General features: G+C 42.7%; 1 protein-coding gene across 1 annotated transcript in view; it reads right to left on the reverse strand.

Annotated features, from left to right (window-relative positions):
- Positions 1-16,814, reverse strand: part of LOC311245000 (PDZ domain-containing RING finger protein 4-like) — a 282,914-nt gene that overhangs the window by 176,192 nt on the left and 89,908 nt on the right. The window lies entirely within an intron of this gene.

A 16,814-nucleotide genomic window follows, 5' to 3' on the forward strand; every position in this document is an offset into this window, starting at 1 on the left:
ATAAATAAAATATTTAATTAAAAACGATGGTTCGAACATCCGTTCGAAAAACCCTGACGAAGTACGAATCCCAAAAACAGGCTTCGGGGACAGCCTTAGCTCCTGTCTGTGCCAGCAGACTGGGGCTCGCTGAAATGTACTTTGTGTGCACTGTGGAGTAGATTTCAGGGTGCCTCCGTCAGCTTGTACAGACAGGAGCTCGACCCCATTGACTTTGTATTGGTTTGTGCCTTACTATCTATCCGGAGTTGAAACCTTGCAATGGTAGCCGCTTGGTGTAAACTCACTCCTAGGTTAAATACCCCCACCTTGCCACCTGAATTGGATCCTTTTCAGGCAGTGGAATGGATAACGTTCGACGGCCCTCATACGGTCCGTCATGCCTGTGCGTGGGATGAGAGCACGTCGTGGCACTTTGCTCTCGTCTGTCGACTCTGGGCTGCGTTTCTCCTGATCATTCAATCCATTGTTGGAAACTTGGCGGCTGGGTGGCGCAGCGGTCTAAGCGCTTGTCACCAACGCGAGACACACCGGTATTGAATCCGGCTGTCAGCGTTGCCTCCGGCTTGGGCCGGCCGTCATACTGACTCAATTGGCAGAGTCAGCGGGAGGGAAGTCGATGGGTGGTGATCTGGTCATTGTAAACAGCAACTCCTACAGGTCGGTCAGGACGCCTGCACAGCAAGGACAGGAGATGGCGGGGGTAGTGTGAGCCTCCCACACGTTACACCTTGCCAATGAGAGTCCGCGCTGGCAGGTGAAAAGATGTGGCTGGCTGCCTCCGCATGTATCGGAGGGGACATGCGATAGACTCTTCAACCCTCCCTACGACCGACCAGTGGGGGGCACATGCAAGCAATGATCAAAAATACATTGTTGGAAACTTGAATTTGCCGCCTTTCGATCGTCACCACACTCAACCTATTGCGTGCTTCGGGTCTCGACGAGTGACCGCGTCCGCTTGTAAACGGTCCTGAACTGACCAGTCACCGCAGATGGCGGAAATTATTGACCACCGTTGTAGCCAAGGAGCATCTGCTCTGAAAGCGATCCCAGACGAGCGCTGATTGCAACGAGAAGGGGGCAGAAGAAGACCAACAAGTTCTTTGTTTTGACTCAATGTAAGCGGACGGCCATTTTGGATAATCACGCTGAATTATTGCGGTACACACATTGCAAAAACCTTTGTAAAACACACATTTTCCATGGGATTTTGGACCTGTATGACTATAAGACTTCAGGCTATGGAAGCGTTATGTTTTCCAGCTCCTACCTCCGAACCCAAAAACAGGCATCTGGCAACAAGTCAACACAAAAGTATGGAGCAAATATATTTCCAGTGTGTTCAAACCTCTGTTTCTCTATTACATTAGCACTCAAAGTGAACTTCAGAATGTTACCTTTCAAAAGAGACCAGACTCATGCATGTGCGATAAGTATAAAGTATAATAAATCACAAATTACTTTAGGTATGCAATCGACAGCCGTTTTATGCAAAACAATTTGCAGGACTGTTAACACATTCCCGGCCATATATACGTGATTGGGAGCCAGCGCTTGACGGCCAATCACGTATATATACGTGTTTAACTTGTTTTTTCTTTTATTCGATTTTAATATCCTATTCACTGTCACAGAGCTGTATTTTGGCTGGAAAAGGCATATTGGGACTCGGAAAGTGCAGTACCGGCCAGATCCTGGTAGTGGCGCTGTCTCGAGAATGCAGTTATCCTCGTTTCAGACCTGGTGTCACTTTTTTTTTTCGCTCCGGTGGACTTTTCTGTTAGCCTGAAGCGAGGGCTTTACCCGATCGCCTGGAATACTTTTTGCAACGCCGAATTCAGTATGCAGTAAAGGAATATAGCATCAGCCAATGGACATATGGATCTACCAGATGGCGATCAAATAACTGGGAAATTCTTTTTGGAATCCAACCGGCCACAGGTAAGAGCGATTTGACGTCAATTTCAGCCTGATCGGGCCTTGTTCTCATAGCCATAGCGTATGTTGTTGTAATAACGAATGCTGTTATTGGTAATCAATAGGGGTGTAACGGTACACAAAAATCATGTTACGGTACGTACCTCGGTTTTGAAGTCAAGGTTCGGTACGGTTTTCGGTACAGTGGGGGAAAGTTTGGCTTTCCATGTTCCACTCAGGGGTGATGTAGTGTGCAGTAACTAATTGTACTTGTAGGGCTGTCAACGAATATTCTATATTGAAATGAATAATCGACTTTTCGAAAATAATAATAATTATATTAGATTGTGAAAAAAACAGCCCCCGGTGGGCGGTCGTTAGTGGTTAACATACCGTTGTATTCATTCGGTACACTACACAGCCGTTCGGTACGGTACGGTACACACTGAAACTTGTTCGGTTCGGTATGGATACATGTACTGTTACACCCCTAGTAATCAATAATCAGAAACAACTCCTCCCGCCCCCCCCCCCTCCTTTCATGCATTCATGGTGGAACATGATACGCATTTTGATTTTTAACTCTAGCTTGTGTAGGAACAAAAAATGCCAATCGATTTAACGTTATCAGGGATGCTCAATATTGGCTTTTTTACCGATACCGATATACCGATATTGTCCAACTCTTAATTTCCGATACCGATATCAACTGATACCGATATATGCAGGGTTTCCCCCCCCCCCCCCCCCCCCCCCAAAACGGAATAATTTCAGGTAATTAACATTACTTATTACATGGCGTTTTCACATTCGCCGAAATGCTTACTTGTGATTGGTCAATAGCGCTCGTCAGAGGTCCGTTATTACTCAATAACGGACTTCTGCCGAACAATAATGACCGCTGTGCGCAGCTGTTCACAATCAAGCCCACTGACACACTGCATCAGTTCAGCCAATCAGACACACCTGCCCGCTGCACTGACAGCGGAGTGTGTGTGACGATGACAGCGGAGCCAGAACAGAACTGCGTCTGCATTTGATCTCGTCTTGTCGATGTAAAATGAATTAGGTATATTGTTAGTAAGTTAGCCATGTAATAAGCGGGATAATGTATAGCTATACTCGATCATTGTCGCAAAATAATTGACCTTCACAGACGTTTAAAACACCTCTGCGCGGCGCCTCGGTATTTTAAACTCTGTGTCGGTCAATTATTTTGTGACAATGACCTCGTAGCTATACATTATCCCTTACATATCTCTTGTCGTGTAATTAACACAACATTATGCATACTTTGACAATAAATAAAATAATTTGTTCTTACTTGCTTGCCTGGGTAAATAAAGGTTAAATAAATCTAAAAAAAAAAGAACGAAAAGATTTTTATTTTGAATTTTTTGAAAACCGATACCGATATTTTCCGATATCAAATTTGTATGCCAATATCGGCCAATAATATCGGTAGGCCGATAATATCGGACATCTTATTAGCTTAGCGCCTTATAACTAGCTTTGCAGGAATGATCCCAGATCATTCCCATATAACGCTCATATTCATTAGGCTATAAAACGGGAACGTATTGATGAACAAATTATTTCTTTATGGCATATTGAAGGGAAGGTTTATACTGTCAATTGACAATGACAGTGTCAATAATAGATAGATAGCTATAATAGAAAATATAGATTTAGCTCTACAAACAACGTCACACACAGTGAAAAGTTGTAATGAAAAGCTGGCGTCCTAGAGTGGGGCCCGTCTAATCTAATGGCCGGGAATGTGTTAAGGGGTTAACATATGTGGTCTCATGGTGCTGGTGAGTGGAGGGTTCATGGTTCGAGGCCGTCGGAGGACAGGTGCCAAGTGTGAAGTGCCTGCTAGTGCTTATAGTGACCTCTGTTACACTAGTATGAGGAAGAATGAGCAACAGCATGGATTGTGCTGAGAAAGGATTCTCTGGATCAACAGCAGCGTTGGTAAGTAACAAATCAGGGAAGGGTTGCAAAAATCGGAACTATCCCTTTAATGTAAACATTTGTATGCATTTATATAATTATGGTTGACAATGGGGACAGCAGTGGCCTAAAGGTTAGAGAAGCGGGCTTGTGACCGGAAGTCACCGGTTCGATCCCCTGGGCAAGAAAGATTATGAATAAAGAAAGTTAATGAATAACACTCTCCCCTCCACTGAAGTGTCCTTGAGCAAGGCACCCAACCCATAACTGCTCCAGTGGAGCTTCTGAGTGGCCAAAAGTGTCGGACTGTGGTTGCACTGGGCTCCCAGGTGTGCATGTATTTAACTGTGTGAGTGTGAAGCAGGGCGTTGCTGAAAAAGAGCATTCATGCTCAGCGGACCTACCCTGGGTAAACCTGATGAATAAGACAGTGGGGCAAGAGAGAATGACTGCCAAAGGGAAAACATAATGTGACTGCTGTATGCAAGTACCCGTCCACTTCCTCTCTAGTGAATGACCAATCCCAAGACAGTATTCAGGGTTATCTGGAGAGGTCAAGGGTCATCGGGCAGATGGACCTGACCTTCTCTAAGTAGGCAATCCCCAGATACAGCTCACCACATCTTTCAGAATGTGACCAAAGGGACTGGGAGACTCGAGTAGTATTATGTTCAAAAAGACGTTTGCTACAAACGGATACAGACAGTGCAAAGTTTCTCCCAATACAATTTGTATTCTTATTTACATTATTTCAAATGTCCCCACAGTGACAGTAGTACCCACGCAGAAACAATGATTATGAAATAATAATAATAATAATAATAATAATAATAATAATAATAATAATAATAATAATAATAATAATAATAATAATAATAACTAGACAATTCCGCGCGGGGGAAATTGTGAAAGTGTGGGTGACGCCTGTGCACCGCCGGCCAACGGGGGAGAGGGTCTCTCGCGAGTCTCTATGACAAACGGTTCAAAGGATACAAAAAGGGGGCGCGGCCTAAGGATCGGGGGAGTGGTCAACATAGACCAATCAAAGAGGATATCCCTACTGAGTGCAACGACACAACCCGCAAGTCGCATAGCACACTATTACACTATTACACACTATTACACACTATTACACACTATTACACACTATTACACTATTACACACTATTACACTATTACACACTATTACACACTATTACACTATTACACACTATTACACTATTACACATTATTACACTATTACACTATTACACACTATTACACTATTACACTATTACACTATTACACACTATTACACTATTACACACTAGTACAATATTACACTATTACACACTATTACACACTATTACACTATTACACTATTACACACTATTACACACTATTACACACTATTACACTATTACACACTATTACACTATTACACACTATTACACTATTACACACTATTACACTATTACACTATTACACACTATTACACACTATTACACTATTACACACTATTACACACTATTACACACTATTACACTATTACACTATTACACACTATTACACTATTACACACTATTACACTATTACACACTATTACACTATTACACTATTACACACTATTACACTATTACACTATTACACACTATAACACTATTACACTATTACACACTATTACACGATTACACTATTACACACTATTACACTATTACACTATTACACACTATTACACACTATTACACTATTACACTATTACACACTATTACACTATTACACTATTACACACTATTACACACTATTACACTATTACACACTATTACACTATTACACACTATTACACTATTACACTATTACACACTATTACACACTATTACACTATTACACACTATTACACTATTACACTATTACACTATTACACACTATTACACTATTACACTATTACACACTATTACACTATTACACACTATTACACTATTACACTATTACACTATTATACACTATTACACTATTACACTATTACACACTATTACACTATTACACACTATTACACTATTACACACTATTACACTATTACACTATTACACACTATTACACTATTACACACTATTACACTATTACACACTATTACACTATTACACTATTACACACTATTACACACTATTACACTATTACACACTATTACACTATTACACACTATTACACACTATTACACACTATTACACTATTACACTATTACACACTATTACACTATTACACTATTACACACTATTACACTATTACACTATTACACACTATTACACTATTACACTATTACACACTATTACACTATTACACACTATTACACACTATTACACTATTATTACACTATTACACTCTATTACACTATTACACTATTACACACTATTACACTATTACACCGAGTACAATGGCACAATCCGCAAGTCTCTACGACAAACGGTTCAAGAGATACACTGAGGGGGTGTGGCCTAAGGGGGCGTGGTCTAATGATCGGGGGAGTGGTCAACATCGACCAATGAAAGGTGGTCAACATGGACCAATGAAAAATGAAAGAGGATATCCCTACTGAGTACAATGACACAACCCACAAGACAGAGGGCGCTGTCCAGCAATTCAGTACTGCAACACAGTGATGGGCAATGATGGGTTAAAGTGGATGAGGTCATTGGCAGCTCAGCCACGAGCCACACAGCTGAACCAATCATGAGTGAGCCATGAGCCACACAGGTGAATCAATCACTATGACTTGCATATTTTCTATCCAATGCATTTCTATGGAGGCAGATGCATGACTGCATTGTCACATTGATTAAAAGAAAACTATAAGAGATGAAGCGTTGTGACTCGCACAAGAGCACTACAATGAGTAGGCGAAGGGTTGTGCGTGAGATTGTGGCATTCGTGCGATATTGTGGCACTCCTTCGGCGATCGGAACAGAAGGCTAAAAAATAGTGTGAAAAAATTGATTTCTAGAGGGCGATTGCATGGCGGTTAATGGGGAGGAGAACCTTCAAACAAATGGTCGTCAGTTGAGATAGAAATGTCCAATTCCATTTATTTTTCTTTTGTGAGCGGGCTGACAGCCGTGTCATCGTTTTGATGTGTTTGTTTTATTTCTACGTCCAAAATTGAGATCACACTCGCAATTCACCCAAGGTAGGGGGAAAAAGATTATTTCAGCTGCTACACTCTAAAATGCAATGCATTCCCAATGGGACCGAAATTTTACCGTTTAAAGTCGATTCGTAGCCAGACGGTGCGGTGAAACTTTTACGAGTTCGAAGACCGCAGTTGCCATAGGCAAGCCGCTCGTTTTGATACCTTTCACGTGTATGGTGCGCGAACGCTTACGTGTTGCAAAGTGTTTGAAACTCTAAATTGCACTGTATTTCCGAAATTTTACCGTTTAAAGTCGATTCGTAGCCAGACGGTGCGGTGAAACTTTACGAGTTCGAATAGCACATCGAGTTGGAGCAAGCCGGTCGTTTTGATACCTTTCACATGTATGGGGCGCGAACGCTCTGGGAGGAGTTTGTTGGCAAAATCGGTGGATCTCGCACTCTAAATTGCATGCATTTCTGAAATTTTACCGTTTAAAGTCGATTCGTAGCCAGACGGTGCGGTGAAACTTTACGAGTTCGGAGACCGGTGTTGCCATAGGCAAGCCGCTCGTTTTGATACCTTTCACGTGTATGGGGCGCGAACGCTTACGTGTTGCAAAGTGTTTGCAAAATCGGTGGAATAAAGAAGAATAAAAAGAGTATAGATATGTATAGTGTGGGTTGCAACCTGGCTTCGCCAGGTCACCCACACTAATAAGGCCTTGCAAGGGTGTTCACTCACAGTCCCTTTTCACTTTTCACCTCCAAAATAATAACATTGCATCGCAGAATACTGATTAGAACGCAATTCCCTCACTGAAACCAAACACAATTCCCTTAATTCCTTCCCTGAAACCAAACACAGCGACAGAAAAATGTCCTTCACAAGGAGATAACTGGCTGGTAGGCATCTGTGTCGCTTCATAAGAGCTGCATGGTTAACCGTTGGACAACCAGATGAGACCGGCGGTACAGGAGGACGAGTCGGGGATCAGAGGCTAACCTATAAGTGACCCCCCCCCCCCCAAACCTCCCTGTGGACATTCCCCAACACCTCACGGTCACGACCTCTCTACACGACTGAAAGGACACTCCCATCAGATCCAGTCACTCAGAAACGGAAGCAGTAAGGCCAAACACCAATGCCGGTTGAAGGATTAGGATGATTGCTCCGTTGGATTTGGGGGTTTGGGGACTAATCCAGAGTTAGGGGGTATCGTGCGATTATTGTTGACATATAGAGTCAAACGGATTCCAATGTAATCCGTTTGGATGTACGCGTGTGGCAATCTGCATTATTTGGTCGTCCGTCAGCACATCTCAAAAGCCCAACGTGTCATTACACTGTCTGGTTGGGTAAAAGCAGTAACACAAATCAAAGCTAGCGCACTGCGTGACGCCCTCTATCCACCCCACCCTGCCTAGAATGCATTGATAAAGGGCATCATGGGTGGCATAAATTTACTGCTAAATGGCCAACTGTCATGTAGAGGGTGAAGGATCACATCACATTGCAAGCATGAGCAGATGCCTGTGAAGGTCTAATGACGGTGACCGTGTCACGTCCATGCGTGTGTGTGTGTGTGTGTGTGTGTGTGTGTGTGTGTGTGTGTGTGTGTGTGTGTGTGTGTGTGTGTGTGTGTGTGTGTGTGTGTGTGTGTGTGTGTGTGTGTGTGTCTCTACGCAACGCATTATTTCTCAGACAGACAACCCACACACACACACACACACGCCTACACACGCCAAACCAGACCCGGAGTGAACGCCCACACTCCAAACCAGAGAGCAAAAGGAAAGTCTTTCATCCATTGATTTCGCTGACCTCAAATCAGTTCTTATGGAGATCAGAAAAGGAGAACAAAGGGGAGAGGGAGAGGAGGGAAGATGGGAAAGATGGGACATGAAAATCACAGTTGTCATTGGGAAGCTCTGTGAAGGGCTGGTGACATAAGCCAGACTTGGTGATGTAATGCATTATGAAGAGGACTCGCCGGCCCTTCATTCGATGGAAGTCAGTATTAATCCACCACCAGGGTAAATGTTCTGACTCACAAAGTCAAACACACACACACACACACAAACACCAAGGCAAATCAAGCCTATTAGCGGTATTAGCAGTGCAGAGCCACCCTCTGCTCTACTGACACAGGGTGGGAGGTGGGTGGTACATTTGTTGGGCCTAATTTGTGTAATGCACAGTGACAATAGAAAGGGGCTCACCGCGCTAATACACCATCCATCACGGAGATAAACCGTCGACTGGGATCAAATGGAAGTCAGCGCTGGTCCAGCAGGCCAGTCTGTGCATAACAGCTGGTCTCACTCAAAACCATGCCGGACGATCATTTGCGTCCCGACACAACTTTCTACATAAATCAAGAGGGAGGTTTGTTCACACAATAAACTGTTCAAAGTCTCTTTTCCATTAACCAACATGATTCTTCAAAGTTCACAGTTTAAGTTCTTCAGTTCAGTCACGAGTCACGACCTGGATGCAGCAATCTAGTTCTCAATAATCCACGTTTTATTTTGTTTTCCCTTTACAATGATTTTCTAGACGGAGCAGCAGCGAGACGGGTTCCAGCACGTTCAAACAAATTCTACTCTACAAAGGATCAAACACAACCTTTTCCAGGTGGCATGCGTCTTCAATTAACGAGCGTGGGCCTGTGTAATGTCCTGCGCTCAGCCGACTTACCACTGGGGGCAAAGTTGACATTACAGAAATAGCCTATAATGCAATGTCATTCTAAACAATATAACAAACAAATTTACGTAAATATTCATTCGGCTATTCTAAAACAGATTTATGCCAATTCATTTATACACTTTAGGCTACAATCAAAAATTATATTTTAGGCTTTTCAAATATATATTTTAGGGGTTCAAATAATGCAATAATCAAAAGGTCACAACAAGGTTCTGCAAAACAAATCGTTTACGCTCTCTCTCTCTCTCTTTCTATCTCTGTGTGAATAGATCTGCATCCATTATAGTCAGACAACTTTGTGTGGTGAGCAAAGAGTTCTGAGGACAAAAGAAAAATATTGGATGTTGTTGCCCCCCCCCCCATGCGGAAGCAAGTCGCATCAGTTGTGGGGGATAAGCAAATTCATTAACGGCTTTTGGCAGCGAGGGAGACAGGATTAACAATCCCTTTATGCTGAAATGTAATTGAAAATATGGCCCGTCTAATTTTTCCACACACAAATGTGATTTGATATGCCTCCTGTCGCGTTGCAGTTAGCCCGAGTTAAGCCGTAATTAGATTTTTTCCAAAGTACCAAAGTCATGGAATGTTACCGTCACCCAGTTAAGATAATGTCAAGTGATATCATCATGATAAATAGGCTAATGGAAACGGAACATTATACATTTTTCTGCTGATGATATGGCCCACGGCTGCTTGAGGGATATTCAGGATTGAGCATACAGACAGATTGTGCGGTGCAATATGCAGAAGGGACTAGAGAGATGGATTTATGTACAGTAATAGCAACATCTATTTCAGCAAGTAGAAACATCTTCTCCAATGAGAGCCTACCAACACACACACAAGCCCCTAAAGCATCATTTCACCTTGGTCGAATTTGTATGGATACTATGGGCTCTTTTCACTGCCACTTGTTTTCCTTATTTCTTTTAAAACCAAGATATATAAACAAGGCGATGCAGGGAGGCCTGGGGAGAGTTATTGATTGTGTGTGTGTGTGTGTGTGTGTGTGTGTGTGTGTGTGTGTGTGTGTGTGTGTGTGTGTGTGTGTGTGTGTGTGTGTGTGTGTGTGTGTGTGTGTGTGTGTGTGTGTGTGTGTGTGTGTGTGTGTGTGTGTGTGTGTGTGTGTGTGTGTGTGTGTGTGTGTGTGTGTGTGTGTGTGTGTGTGTGTGTGTGTGTGACTTCACACAGGCCGGCAGCAGGCCAGGGATGCGACGTGTGAAGTATTCTTCACATTGGTCAAGTGTTTTATTTGAATGAATTTCCATCACTGTCCATTGAAATACATATTCAGGAAAAGTTACACCTTTTGAACACAAGAAGGCGATACTATAGTACACAGGTTTGCTGCTCAGAGCCTCTGGGAATTAGGTCTCTAGCCCCTGTTTACAACATGGACATACATACCATAGTAAATCTATTCTCTAACCGGTTGTTGATATGCTATGCTTTAACTATGCATTAAACGCATTTATGAATAATTAAGATCCATCATTGTTCATTGAACTAAGCCCAGCCCCCTTTCATATCTCATGAACCATTTATCATAGAGGTGTCAATGAACTCAGTACAGACTACTACTTTTCATTGGTCTTGGTCTAGGTCAGGAGTCAGCAACCTTTACTATCAAAAGAGCCATTTCCCCCCTCCCACAAAATAAAATGTATCTGGAGCCGCAAAACCAATTTACTGTTAAAATGAAGATAAAACATAGTGTATAAGGGTTATCCCCAAGCATACCCCACATTTAGCATAAAACGCCTGATGATTGCATACCCAAAGTATTAGCGATTTATTATACTTTATACTTATAGCACACAGTTTGTTGCATTAATGGAATTATAAAACAACAAAAAGATAATTTATAACACCTGTTATAACAAAGGAAAACCTCAAACTCTTATGAAGAGAATAAAAAAGACTAGAATGTGTAGACCTACTTTTAAATATAACACAGAAGAGGAGATAAAACACTGGAGTCTGTAGACCGACTTTGAAATAAAGCCCTGAACTATGGAGGTATATTTGCATCCTTCCCTTATTTGTGGAACATTTATAAAATAAAAAGTAGTCCACTTTGAAAAAAGACTACCATGTGTAGACCTACTTTGAAATAAAACACAGAAGAGGAGAAACAACACTGGCATCTGTAGACCTACTTTGAAATAAAACCCTGAACTATGCAGGTATATTTGAGTCCTTCCCTTATTTGTGGAAAATGTAACAAATAAAAAGTAGTCCACTTTGAAAAAAGACTGGCATGTATAGATCTACTTTGAAATAAAACACAGAACTATGCAGCTCTATTTGAGTCCGTCCCTTATTTGTGGAACATTTATCAAATAAAAAGTAAATTTTTTGTTGTTCGCAAATATCTCACCACATTCATTCATTCAATCTTTATTTATACTCGATAATACAGTGAGTAATTAAACTCATTTACAGTGCCGTCGAGATGTTACATACACAAGTGTCAGTGTGTTCATAAATATAAAGACATCAGACAATCAGAATAATTAAGAGCACATTTTAAAATACATTAAAAAAAATATTTTTAAAAGAATAAAATAGCTGATGTGACCCATCAATTATCAAAACTCGTATCTTGGAATAAACCAGTACACCCCTCTGTATTACTATTGAATGATGTTTTTGAGTTTGCAGTAAATCCACAGCTAAAGAGATTGGTTTTATCGGGTATCACAGTAGCTAAAAAGCTGATCGCATCACGCTGGTTTCAACCGGAAAAAATGTGCCGGAAGGTTTGGTTTCTTACATATCTCGATGTGATTTATCAAGAAATATCTACAGCAAGAATTCTGGGTCTCAACGAATCCAAAATGTCAATGTGGTTAGAAGTGGTGGAGAGAATAAAAGCTAGCTTATAATGGTAGTGTCTGGTTAGGAGTGAGGGATAATGGAGGTACTATCCAAGGAGGGGTCCGGGAGGGGGGGGTTCGAGTTGGAGCATATGTGTGTAGGGTTTTAGAAAATAGGTATTAGGGGTATATCCTGTATAAGGCATTGGTATAATTGGTAATTTCGTTGGATATACACTGTACACGGTAAAATATTATTATAGACTTTTTTTTTTGTTTTCTGTTTCTGTACTTGCATGTCATTTTAGCCACCTTGATTGTTAGTTTCATTATGCATTGTGTGTTGAGTACTGACTTTTAATAATTTTTGTTTTGCAATAAAAAAAATAAATAAAAAATTAAAACAGAGGTAATAATTTAAAAACAATTACATATTGTGGTGACCTGATTGGTCATTAAGGTTCTAAACCGACCCATATACACTAGAGTGTCTAGTTTCAGTGTTTCCTGCAGGGTATTCCATGATGTAGGGGCAAAAAAGCCAAAAGCAGATCTACCAAGTTCAGTACAAACTCTAGGCACTCTAAGTGTAAGCCAAAAACTGGATCGTGTACGACAGGGTCCAGTGGTCCATTCCAATAAAGAACTAATATAATTTGGACAATCTCTAATTATGGCTTTATAAATAAAAAGATTGCAATGCAACTTACGTCTCTCTGCCAGAGAGGCCCACCGACCTTATTATATAGGATACAATGGTGAGTACCATAACTATCACCGGTGATAAATCTAATGGCTGAATGATAAACAGAGTCTAAGGGCTTAAGAGTGGAAGCCGCTGCATGTCTATAAATCACATCTCCGTAATCCAAAACAGATAGGAACACTGCTTCAACAACTCTTTCTACTAATCATAGGGAAGTTGGCTCTATTTCTATACAAAAAGACAATCTTTTTCCGTAATTATTACATATAATTTACATTTAGTCATTTAGCTGACGCTTTTATCCAAAGCGACTTACAAGTTCTGTACGACAAATCATCAGGAAGGGTACAAATCTATCAGCTGAGTAACAATGTTCATCAAAGTGTTGCGTGTTACAGTGTAGGTTAGTTTATTAGGACAAGTGCATCATTCCACCATTGTGGGGCAAGGACTGAGAATAGGCGGCATCTCTTTGATGACCCTCCCGGGGCTTGGATAGGAGTAGGTCTGAGGCGGCCAGAAGATGCAGAACGTAGGGGTCTTGAGGGTGTGTAGTTAGAGACCATTGACCGGAGGTAGGCGGGAGCGGTTCCCTTTGCCGCATGCTATGCTAGGTCGAGGGCCTTGAAGCGGATACGTGCAGCAATGGGGAGCCAGTGCAGGTCCCTAAGAAGTGGGGTGACATGGGCCGACTTCGGTAGGTTTGAGATCAGGCGGGCCGCTGCGTTCTGAATGAGTTGAAGAGGCTTGGTGGCAGTGGCCGGGAGGCCAGCGAGCAGTGCGTTGCAGTAGTCGAGGCGGGAGATGACTGTTGATTGGACGAGGAGTTGGGTGGCTTCTTTTGTCAGGAAGGGGCGGATCCTTCTGACGTTGCTCAGGAGGAATCTGCAGGTTCTGGTTGTCGCTGCGATGTGAGCAGAGAAGTTCAACTGGTCGTCGAGGACAACACCAAGGTTCTTGGCGGTCGGGGACGCGGTCACAGCTGCATTCTCGACTGTGATGGAAAGGTCGGTCAGGGGGGAGGATTTGGCCGGCAGGTGGAGCAATTTTGTTTTGCTTAGGTTCAGTTTGAGGTGGTTGGTCGTCATCCAGGCGGAGATGTCGGACAGACAGGCCGAGATCCGCTCTGAGGGAGGGAAGAAGAGGAAGAGTTGAGTATCATCGGCATAACAATGATACGAGAAGCCATGAGACGTGATAATGTTACCCAGTGATTTAGTGTAGAGGGAGAAGAGAAGGGGTCCTAGGACCGAGCCCTGGGGGACACCCGGCCGCACGGGGCGGGTGGCGGACAGGGTCCCTCTCCATGACACTTGGTAGGAGCGGTCATTGAGGTATGATGTCAGCCATGTCAGCGCAGAGCCAGCCACTCCCATTCCTGCGAGGGCCGCAAGGAGGATCTGATGGTTGACTGTGTCAAAGGCTGCAGATAGATCTCGGAGAATCAGGACAGAGGAGAGGCCTTTCGCTTTTGCTAAGTGAAGTGCCTCTGTGACCGCAATGAAGGCCAGACTGATTAGGGTCTAGGAGGTCATTCTGTAAGAGATAAGCAGTAAGTTGGTTGGATACAGCACGTTCAAGTGTTTTAGAAAGGAAGGAGAGAAGAGAGACAGGACGATAGTTGCCTATGACGGTGGGGTTCAGGGTTGGTTTTTTTATGAGGGGCGTGACTCTGGCTTGTTTTAGGGAGGTGGGGACCACCCCCGAGTCGAGTGAGGAGTTGATGGTTGCAGTTAGGAATGGGAGGATGTCCGGTGCTATGGTCTGGAGGAGTGGGGAGGGTAGCTGGTCCAGCTGGCATGTAGTCGGACAGTTCGAGGTTACCAGTGTCAGGGTCTCGGCCTCTGTAATGGGAGAGAAAGGTGACAGAGTGAAGGATGAGGTTCTCGATTCAGTATTTGGAATGGTTGGGGGTTGAGAGAAGGCGCTGCGGATGTTCTCCACTTTTTCCTCAAAGAAGATTGCGAAGTCAGGCATACAAATAAGCCTGCATCGCTAGTCATGAACGCAAATGAATCTGTCCACGCTGAATTAAACCCTCTATTTTCCTCTGACTTTCCTTTTTTTGGATTTATCCATGGTTAGCTTACTGGGGGGTCGGACACTCAAGATCAGCCACCTGCAGACGGCAGGGAGAGGCGCAGGGTGCGACATATATTTTAGTTGATGAATTATTTTAGTTGACGAAATATTTTTTCATTTCAGTGTCACAGTATGACCTCGATCTCCAAAATAAGAGATGTAAAAAAAAATATAAATCTTTTAAGTAAACATTGTTTTTTTTTTACAGGGAGCCACAGTAGAGTGGCTAAAGAGCCGCATGCGAAAACTTCCAGTCAGGTTTTTTCTAAATAAAATACCATCCGTCACTTCCCATTTACTCCAGCCCGGCTGCATAGACCGCTGGAGTAGAGCCTGGTAGAGATTTGCGCTCTACTGAGCTAGTGTTGTCAAAAATATCGAAGTATCGATACATATCGATACTGAATATTTAAAAAGGTTTCGATACTCATTTCCCGAAATACCGATACTTTCTGCAGTACCGATACCAGCTGGCTTGCTCCCGCAAGTTGTTGACAGACAGACGCGCTGCCAGAGCACGCTTGCCCTTCCGCCTCCTCCTCCTCCTCCTCAGAGACCGGCAACAGACACAAGCTGCTGCTGCAGCCTCCTCCCCCTCACAGCCGGGAGTGTTCAGCTTGTAAACAAAGCTATTATTAGCTAACGTTAGCGGTCGTTCCTCCGTTAGCTTATGCTAGCTAGCTGGCCACATTTAGAATTACTTCATGGAAACGGAGTAACGTCAAGCCGAGCCCACCCACACTACACCAGTACACGCATGAACGCGACACAACTACCCCGTTTCCAACGTTAGGTCGAGCGGAGCCCATCCTACACTAGTACACGCATGAACTCGACACAACGTTACCCCGCCTCCATGAAGTCTCCAATTAGCAACAATGTTGTTGAAAATGCAACGTTAATAAATGCTCCGAGCATAGCTCCGGAGAAATCTCCCTCTCTCTCTCTCTCTCAAGTACCCTTGTTTTCGGGTCATAACTAGAAAGGTGCGCTCAGTAGACCTCAGATATCCAGCAGCCCCTCTCTCCCTCTCTCTCTCTCTCTCTCTCTCTCTCTCTCTCTCTCTCTCTCTCTCTCTCTCTCTCTCTCTCTCTCTCTCTCTGATCTAAAGATAAACAAAGGGTTTTAAAAGTGTTATATTTATCTTCTCTTATAGTACCAGAGAGAAGCTGAGGAGAATCAACCAGCAACAAAAGCTAAATTTGTTTAAAAATAAATAAATAAAGAAAATATATATATATATATATTTAATTTTTAAAATATATATATATATATATTTAATTTTTAAATTTACAAGGTATTGTATCGAAGTCGAAATTCCAGTATCGTGACAACACTATAGGCCTACTGAGTGCACCTTTCTAGTTTCATTCCTTATCCAAGTTAGCCGTTTGCCGTTACCAATAGCTACTGAGAGTTGGGAGGAAATCGTAAAATACCAAACCTGACGGCAGATGGCTAATGCTGGAGGGTGACTGCTTGTGGACTTAAAGAGAAACTCTTCCACCTGGTG

This window comes from Notolepis coatsorum (genome assembly GCF_963971535.1).
Source record: "Notolepis coatsorum genome assembly, chromosome: 18".
Taxonomy (NCBI): domain Eukaryota; kingdom Metazoa; phylum Chordata; class Actinopteri; order Aulopiformes; family Paralepididae; genus Notolepis; species Notolepis coatsorum.